This window comes from Hemibagrus wyckioides, linkage group LG13 (genome assembly GCF_019097595.1).
Source record: "Hemibagrus wyckioides isolate EC202008001 linkage group LG13, SWU_Hwy_1.0, whole genome shotgun sequence".
NCBI classification, from domain to species: domain Eukaryota; kingdom Metazoa; phylum Chordata; class Actinopteri; order Siluriformes; family Bagridae; genus Hemibagrus; species Hemibagrus wyckioides.
In genome coordinates, this window is record NC_080722.1 from 3557663 (window position 1) to 3567670 (window position 10008).

Below are 10008 nucleotides of genomic sequence, written 5' to 3' on the forward strand. Positions count from 1 at the left end.
TGCTTTGTGCACTGGTGCACAGTCATGTTGGAACAGGAAGGGGTCATCCCCAAACACTTCCCGCAAAGCATGAAATTGTCTAAAATGTCTTGGTATGAAGCTGAAGCATTAAGAGTTCCTTTCACTGGACCTAAGGGGCCGAGTCCAACCCCTGAATTCAGTGATTTGGAGGGGTGTCCCAAAACTTTTGGCAATATAGTGTATATTATGTGCATGAAAATTAAAATGCAATAAAATGTTGCAAACGGCACTTTTGTTTAAGAAGAATTGTATCTCCTGAATTTCGTTGCAATCAGGAATAGAATCTGTATCAGAAAGAATAAACCCTAGGTTACAAAAAAAAAACAACAGGTTTAATTGGAAAGCAGAAAGTAAGGGGAAGTCCTCATCTGAGCGATGAAAGATGTGGAGTGTTTGGGAGAATATTATTAAATGTTTATTCAGTTCCTGTGTGAAGTTTCATGCCTGAAGAATTCCCCCCCCAGTGTATCAATAATTTTTGTGGTGATTATGAACAAAAACAATTTGCAGCTTGTACAAGTTGATCTAACAATCATGTACAATTATGATCAGGACACTGCAACTCAGAATGTTGACGTCTCTTTTAATTGTCTTCAGGTTAAAGTAGTTTATCTGGAAAGGTGTGTGTGTGTGTGTATGTATGTGCACACAAACACCTCCTCAATATCTTTCACACTATCTGCAAATGAAGCGAATGTTCCTCTGGTGTTAGACGAGCTGCTGGTGTAAACACGCTTCACACACAGGAAGAGGAAGTTTATCCTGCAATGCTTTCACATTTACCCTGTGATCTGTTTCTGACTATAGTAATGACTTGTGAAAGTATTAAGTAAAGATACGAAAGTTCACTCTGTAGTCAGTGTGGTTTTAAAATCATCTGTTATTTTGGGTTTTTTTTATATTTATGTTCAGAGTGATCTGTGAAGAGATATGAATCATGTGAAAGAATCATTTGTTGAAGGAAATGAAATGTGTGAAAGAATCGCTAGTTGAAATAGAAGAATCATGTGAAAGAGTCACGTACAAATAAACAAATCATGATAAGTGCATATGAAAATGAATGAGTCACTCAATGAATCATATCCAAAGAGATGGGAATTATTTGAAAGAATCACTTGTGAAAATAAACGAATCAGTGTGCACATGGCATTTAGTAGACATTAAGCAGAGGAAAGTAGTTATAGCAGTGGCAGGATTGGAACTCGAGCATCATCACAAGGACCACAGGAGTCTTAATAAAGTAAATATGTCATGTATAAAAATAAATGATCACGTGGATGAATCAGATGTGAAAGTAAATAAATCATAAGAAAAGAATCTCAGATGTAAATGAAGTGTGAAAGAGTCATATGTGGAAATAAATGAATCATGTGGAAGAATCAAGTGTGGAGGTGAATGAGTCTTATGAAAGAATCACATGTGAAAGTAATTAAACTGTGATTGAATCGCATGTGAAAACTGAATCATATGAAAGAATGGCATGTGAAAGTAAATTAATCATGTGGAAGATTCACGTTATAGTAAATAAATCATATGAAAGAATCACATGTGAAAATAAATGAATCATGAAAGAATCACACGTGAAAATTAATGAATCATATGAAAGAATCACATGTGGAATTAAATGAATCATATGAAAGAATCACACATGAATATAAATGAATCATGTGAAAGAGCCACATGTTAAAGTAAATTAATCATATGAAAGAATCACATGTGGAAAAAAATGAATCATGAAAGAATCACATGTAAAAGTAAATAAATCATATGAAAGACTCGTGAAAATAAATGAATCATGTGGAAGAATCCCATGTGAAAGTAAATGAACCATGAAAAAATTACATGTGAAAATTAATGAATCATCTGGAAGAATTGAAAATGAATGATTCAAGTGGAAGAATCGCATGTGGAAGTAATTGAATCATATGAAAGAATCACATGTGAAAATGAATGATTCATGTGCAAAAATCACATGTGAAAATAAACAAATCATATGAAAGAATAACACATGAACGAAAATGAACTGCATGAAAGAATCATGTGGAAATTGAATCAAGGGAAAGAATCAAATGAATGAAGGAAATAAATGAATCACATTTGTAATATATATTTTTTATTATTTTATAGCATAATTTACTACTGGCCGCTTTACTCATGTGAAGTCATCCTCAATAACTCAAAAACAAAGAAGTCACCAATAAATTGTCTACAAATAAGTTCATGATAATTATCAGTGCTTTATTAAGGTCAAAAACCTGGTCAGTGGCGGCTATTTTTAAGTCTTATCGATCATTTCAGTGGAAGTGTTGTATCCAATCTGTTGCAGAGGAGGAGCTTCGAGTTGTACAGGTTATTAATTCAGAGTGTGAACGATGGTCCAAGGTCCCTAAATGATTCAGATTGTCAATATAAAACTGACCGCATTTAAGTTTTAGTTATTTACAAAAGTTTCACTGACAATTTCACTGACCTTTAAACTCATTTCCATATTAGAGTAGAAATTATCTGAGTTGTGATCCTGACAATTAAGATGCATGACAAGCTAACTGACTAAAAAAAAAGAAGAAAAAAATAGAAAACGTGTGAAATATGCGCACATACACACTGGATTGTTTGGGTGAGTTTCTGAGAACAGGCCTGTGTTGTGTAGTTACAAGAAAAGCACAAGCTCTTCCTGCAGGAACTGCATGTCCCCTAGTGATGTCACTAGCAGCTTGGTGTGTATGTGTGTGTGTGTGTGTGTGTGCGCGTGCGTGCGTGTGTGTGCACACAAACCCAGAACATGAAGACGGCCACTAGGGGGGAAAGAGAAGCTTGTGGACTAACCTGCACTCCGCTGACTTTTCCACTTTCTTTCATAATCAGAGCTTTCAGATTCTACTGTAAATGTACTTACTTACTAAAAAAGTCAAATTAAAAGCCATTTTTTTCCAGCTATAACTGATTCTTCTTTATAATATCATCTCTTTAATACATAAACGACACACACACGAAACGTACACAGCAGGTTTTTATATATCCAAGTGGATGGTGGATACTGATCACTTATTAACTGATTTACACCGAACAGGCATAACATTATGACCATCTGTCTAATATTGTGTTGGTCAGCCTTTTGCTGACCCGTCATGCATTGTGTATTCTGACCCCTTCTTCAGCAATCTGGGCAACAGTAGCTCGTCTGTTGGATCGGCTCAACTGGTCCAGCCTTCGCTCCCCAAGTGCATCAATGAGCCTTGACCACCCATGACCCTGTCGCTGGTTCACCACTGTTCTTTCCTTGGACCTCTTTTGATAGATACTGACCACTGCAGACCGGGAACACCCCACAAGAGCTGCAGTTTTGGAGATGCTCTGATCCAGTGGTCTAGCCATCACAATCTGGCCCTTCGTCAAACTCGCTCAAATCCTTACGCTTGTCCATTTTTCCTGCTTCTAACACATCAACTTTGAGGACAAAATGTTGACTTGCTGTCTAATATATCCCACCCACTAACAGGTGCCATGATGAGGAGATCGTCAGTGTTATTCAATTCACCTGTCACTGCTTAGAATGTTATGCCTGATCGGTGTGTATTAAATTAGTATATTATAATATTATATTAAGTATTGTGCAAATGTTTAACACGTCTGATTTGCTTTTAAATAGAACAATTACCCTAGATATTTATTGATGTATTTGGTATTAGTGCATTCATTTAAAAAAAAAAAATAAAAAAAAAAATAAATAGTTTTTAATTCAATTAAATTTTATTTTATCTGTATAGCACTTGTAGTTAGGATTCATAAAGAGTATTTTTTTACACACAAAACCCAACGAAATTTAATAAAACTCCAAAACACCTTCTGTTCAGTTCCATCTCCTCTACAACACAGCTCAGGGAACATAATATAAATATTTCAAAAGGCCAAGATTGTTTGTAAGCTGCATTTTATACATGGACTGCAATAAGTTACTTCTAGAACACCTTTATCTGAAGTAAGGCTTTATGTCATCTTAGGGAGTTTTTCCTCACCTCAGTCACCTCTGGCTTGCTCATTAGGGTTATAGTGTATGATGATTGTGTGATAGTGAGTGATGATTGTGTGATAGTGAGTGATGAGTGTGTGATAGTGAGTGATGATTGTGTGATAGTGAGTGATGATTGTGTGATAGTGAGTGATGATTGTGTGATAGTGAGTGATGATTGTGTGATAGTGAGTGATGATTGTGTGATAGTGAGTGATGATTGTGTGATAGTGAGTGATGAGTGTGTGATAGTGAGTGATGATTGTGTGATAGGGAGTGATGATTGTGTGATAGTGAGTGATGAGTGTGTGATAGTGAGTGATGAGTGTGTGATAGTGAGTGATAAGTGTGTGATAGTGAGTGATGATTGTGTGATAGGGAGTGATGATTGTGTGATAGGGAGTGATGATTGTGTGTTAGTGAGTGATGAGTGTGTGATAGTGAGTGATGAGTGTGTGATAGTGAGTGATGAGTGTGTGATAGTGAGTGATGAGTGTGTGATAGGGAGTGATGATTGTGTGATAGTGAGTGATGATTGTGTGATAGTGAGTGATGAGTGTGTGATAGTGAGTGATGAGTGTGTGATAGTGAGTGATGAGTGTGTGATAGTGAGTGATGATTATGTGATAGTGAGTGATGAGTGTGTGATAGTGAGTGATGATTTTGATAGTGAGTGATGAGTGTGTGATTGTGAATGATGAATGTGTAATAGTGAGTGATGAGTGTGTGATAGTGAGTGATGAGTGTGTGATAGTGAGTGATGAGTGTGTAATAGTGAATGATGAGTGTGTAATAGTGAATGATGAATTTGTGATAGTGAGTGATGAGTGTGTGATAGTGAGCGATGAGTGTGTAATAGTGAATGATGAATTTGTGATAGTGAGTGATGAGTGTGTGATAGTGAGTGATGATTGTGGGATAGTGAGTGATGAGTGTGTGATAGGGAGTGATGATTGTGTGATAGTGAGTGATGATTGTGTAATAGTGAGTGATGATTGTGTGATAGTGAGTGATGATTGTGATAGTGAGTGACGAGTGTGTGATAGTGAGTGATGATTGTGTGATAGTGAGTGATGATTGTCTGATAGTGAGTGATGATTGTGATAGTGAGTGACGAGTGTGTGATAGTGTGTGATGACTGTGTGATAGTGAGTGATGAGTGTGTGATAGTGAGTGATTGTGTAATAGTGAGTGATGATTGTGTGATAGTGAGTGATGAGTGTGTGATAGTGAGTGATGATTGTCTGATAGTGAGTGATGATTGTGATAGTGAGTGACGAGTGTGTGATAGTGAGTGATGATTGTGGGATAGTGAGCGATGAGTGTGTGATAGTGAGTGATGATTGTGGGATAGTGAGTGATGAGTGTGTGATAGTGAGTGATGATTGTGGGATAGTGAGTGATGATTGTGTGATAGGGAGTGATGATTGTGTGATAGTGAGTGATGATTGTGTGATAGTGAGTGATGAGTGTGTGATAGTGAGTGATGATTGTGTGATAGTGAGTGATGATTGCGGGATAGTGAGTTATGAGTGTGTGATAGTGAATGATGAGTGTGTGATAGTGAGTGATGATTGTGGGATAGTGAGTGATGAGTGTGTGATAGGGAGTGATGAGTGTGTGATAGTGAGTGATGATTGTCTGATAGTGAGTTATGAGTGTGTGATAGTGAGTGATGAGTGTGTGATAGTGAGTGATGAGTGTGTGATAGTGAGTGATGATTGTGTGATAGTGAGTGATGATTGTGTGATAGTGAGTGATGATTGTGTGATAGTGAGTGATGATTGTGTGATAGTGAGTGATGAGTGTGGGATAGTGAGTGATGATTGTGTGATAGTGAGTGATGAGTGTGTGATAGTGAGTGATGATTGTGTGATAGTGAGTGATGATTGCGGGATAGTGAGTTATGAGTGTGTGATAGTGAATGATGAGTGTGTGATAGTGAGTGATGATTGTGGGATAGTGAGTGATGAGTGTGTGATAGGGAGTGATGAGTGTGTGATAGTGAGTGATGATTGCGGGATAGTGAGTGATGATTGTGTAATAGTGAGTGATGATTGTGTGATAGGGAGTGATGAGTGTGTGATAGTGAGTGATGAGTGTGTGATAGTGAGTGATGATTGCGGGATAGTGAGTTATGAGTGTGTGATAGTGAGTGATGAGTGTGTGATAGTGAGTGATGATTGTGTGAAAGTGAGTGATGATTGTGGGATAGTGAGTGATGATTGTGGGATAGTGAGTGATTGTGTGATAGTGAGTGATGAGTGTGTGATAGTGTGTGATGATTGTGGGATAGTGAGTGATGATTGTGGGATAGTGTGTGATGATTGTGGGATAGTAAGTGATGATTGTGGGATAGTGAGTGATGATTGTGTAATAGTGAGTGATGATTGTGGGATAGTGAGTGATGATTGTGTGAAAGTGAGTGATGAGTGTGTGATAGTGAGTGATGATTGTGATAGTGAGCGATGATTGTGTGATAGTGAGTGATGAGTGTGTGATAGTGAGCGATGATTGTGTGATAGTGAGTGATGAGTGTGTAATAGTGAGTGATGATTTGTAATAGTGAGTGATGATTGTGTGAAAGTGAGTGATGAGTGTGTAATAGTGAGTGATGATTTGTAATAGTGAGTGATGATTGTGTGAAAGTGAGTGATGAGTGTGTTATAGTGAGTGATGATTGTGTGATAGTGAGTGATGAGTGTGTAATAGTGAGTGATGATTGTGATAGTGAGTGATGAATGTGTAATAGTGAGTGATTGTGTGATAGTGAGTGATGATTATGTAATAGTGAGTGATGATTGTGTGATAGTGAGCGATGATTGTGTGATAGTGAGTGATGAGTGTGTGAAAGTGAGTGATGAATGTGTAATAGTGAGTGATTGTGTGATAGTGAGTGATGATTATGTAATAGTGAGTGATGATTGTGTGATAGTGAGTGATGAGTGTGTGAAAGTGAGTGATGATTGTGTGATAGTGAGTGATGAGTGTGTGAAAGTGAGTGATGATTGTGTGATAGTGAGTGATGAGTGTGTGATAGTGAGCGATGATTGTGTGATAGTGAGTGATGAGTGTGTGATAGTGAGTGATGATTGTGTGATAGTGAGTGATGAGTGTGTGAAAGTGAGTGATGATTGTGTGATAGTGAGTGATGAGTGTGTGAAAGTGAGTGATGAGTGTGTGATAGTGAGTGATGATTGTGTGATAGTGAGTGATGATTGTTTTGATTCCATACATCTTTCTGAAAGTCGGGAAAACTACATACACTTCATTTTGTATTTATGATTGATAACCTATATAATATATACAGTTAATGTTTGGATTTACTCATTTGGTGAAAATATTTTTCCTTTTATGTGCCTAAAGACTCCTGAGAAAATACCATCACAGTTTTGTGACAAAGATGAAATGGTGCATCTTATTTATCATTGTTGATGTTTGATTTTTCTAAACTTATTAGAATAATGAAATGAAGAATTTCTACACGGTATTTACACAGACTTTACTGCTCTCATTAGGTTGTTTTGAATGAATGCTTGCATTCCTGGAAATTCTGGAAAACTGCGGAATTTCAAAGACGCTCAAATAAAGTCTGGCAGGTTTACGGAAAATTCAGGAATCCTGTGTGTATAATCTGGAGGCCTGTGCATCAACAGGTCTCGACCCAAACACACATGCAGTAAAGATAAAATTAATATTTTATCCTATTAACCAATCCAATAAAAATGTATTCTGATGCATGAAAGCGGTTGTGGTGAATTCCCTGATTCGGTTTTAGTGGCATTAAATGCTTTGAGTCTGGTTTCATCAAGGAAGAGTTTTCATGCTGTTCCAGACGGCGTCGTACATCCTGGCATCTCTCCGTCTGTTTTTTTTTTCTACTTCATCTCAGATCTATCATCACGCCCCCACCCTAAAAATGCAGCGTGTCCCTGTCTGTGTCTTGCCCACCTTCCACTGCCCCCTCACTTCTTTAGCTCTTGTCCGTTGGTGTTGCTGTTCTCTGGCTTGCTGCCATACGGCCCTGACCATCTGCTTCTTTCTTTCTTTCTTTCTTTCTTTCTTTCTTTCTTTCTTTCTTTCTTTCTTTCTTTCTTTCTTTCTTTCTTTCTTTCTTTCCTTTTCTATCTTTCTTTCTGTCTCGCTTGCCTGTCTTTCTTCCTGTCTCCCTATTTCCTCTCCTCTCCTCTCCTCCTCTCTCTCTCTCTCTCTCTCTCTCTCTCTCTCTCTCTCTCTCTCTCTCACTCTCTCTCTCTTCCCCCCCACCCCCACTTCCCCTCCCTGCATGGCAGTTCATGCTGTTTTTCTTCTCGCCGATTCTGGGAGAGGGATCTATTTAAAGAGGCATGACAGGAAGGAAAGTCTGAGCCTGCTGATGATGTGCTGAAAACCATGCAGCGGATTAAAAGCAAATATATACGCTTAGGAGGCATCGCTGTCAAATAACGTGCCTCGTTCCGGCCTCGTACATGTCAGCGCTTCTCCCTCTCGTCTTCCTCCTAACCTTCAGTCTTATCTGCTGTTCACCTCCCGCTTGTCGTGACTCACTCGCTCGTCTGAACAGTCTGCACTGAAAACAAGGCGTTCACGCCTCACCCCAATCCAGTCTCACACACGAACAAGCTGTCCTCTCTCTCTCAGCACGCCTGGTACAGCGTGCCTGATTCGAGGCCGTCAGATGAAGAAGCTAATTAATTTGATTTAGCCGTTCTTTCCCTGGCAGTGGAAAAAACACCCCCTCCTGCCGATTAGGCGCCCCTCCCAGTGGATTTTCCATCCTCTCTCTCTCTCTCTCTCTCTCTCTCTCGTGTCTGTCTCACACCTCCTTCCCTTTGCACCTTTCATTCCTTAATCTTTTTTTTTTTTACCTTACGTCAGTTATCGATTAGTTTGTTCTCTTATCAATATAATTAATTTCTTTCAGTTTGCTGTTGTGTGACGTTGTGTGTACACTACGGTTTAAAAAAAACACACACACACAATGAACCTTGACACCACTATCACACTGCATGGTAACATTGTTTATAACACATCTAATCCTGACGCTAATAATTATTACACATCTAACCCTGACAATAATATGTTTATTACGCATCTAACTTTGACACTAATGTGTTACTCATTTAAAACCAAAACTATACATCTAACCACTACACTTGTGTTTATTACACAACTAACCTCGACACTTATATATTTATTACACATCTAACCCCTATACTAATGTGTTTATTACACATCTATCCCCTATACTAATGTGTTTATTACACATCTATCCCCTATACTAATGTGTTTATTACACATCTAACCCCTATACTAATGTGTTTATTACACATCTAACCCCTATACTAATGTGTTTATTACACATCTAACCCCTACACTAATGTTTATTACACATTTAACCCCTACACTAATGTGTTTATTACACATCTAACCCCTACACTAATGTGTTTATTACTCATCTAACCCCTATACTAATGTGTTTATTACTCATCTAACCCCTATACTAATGTGTTTATTACTCATCTAACCCTGACACTAATGTTTATTACACATTTAACCCCTACACTAATGTTTATTACACATTTAACCCCTACACTAATGTGTTTATTACACATCTAACCCCTACACTAATGTTTATTACACATTTAACCCCTACACTAATGTTTATTACACATCTAACCCCTACACTAATGTTTATTACACATTTAACCCCTACACTAATGTGTTTATTACACATCTAACCCCTACACTAATGTGTTTATTACACATCTAACCCCTATACTAATGTGTTTATTACTCATCTAACCCCTATACTAATGTGTTTATTACTCATCTAACCCCTATACTAATGTGTTTATTACTCATCTAACCCCTATACTAATGTGTTTATTACACATCTAACCTCTACACTAATGTTTATTACATATCTAACGTGTTTATTACACATCTAACCCCTATACTAATGTGTTTATTACACA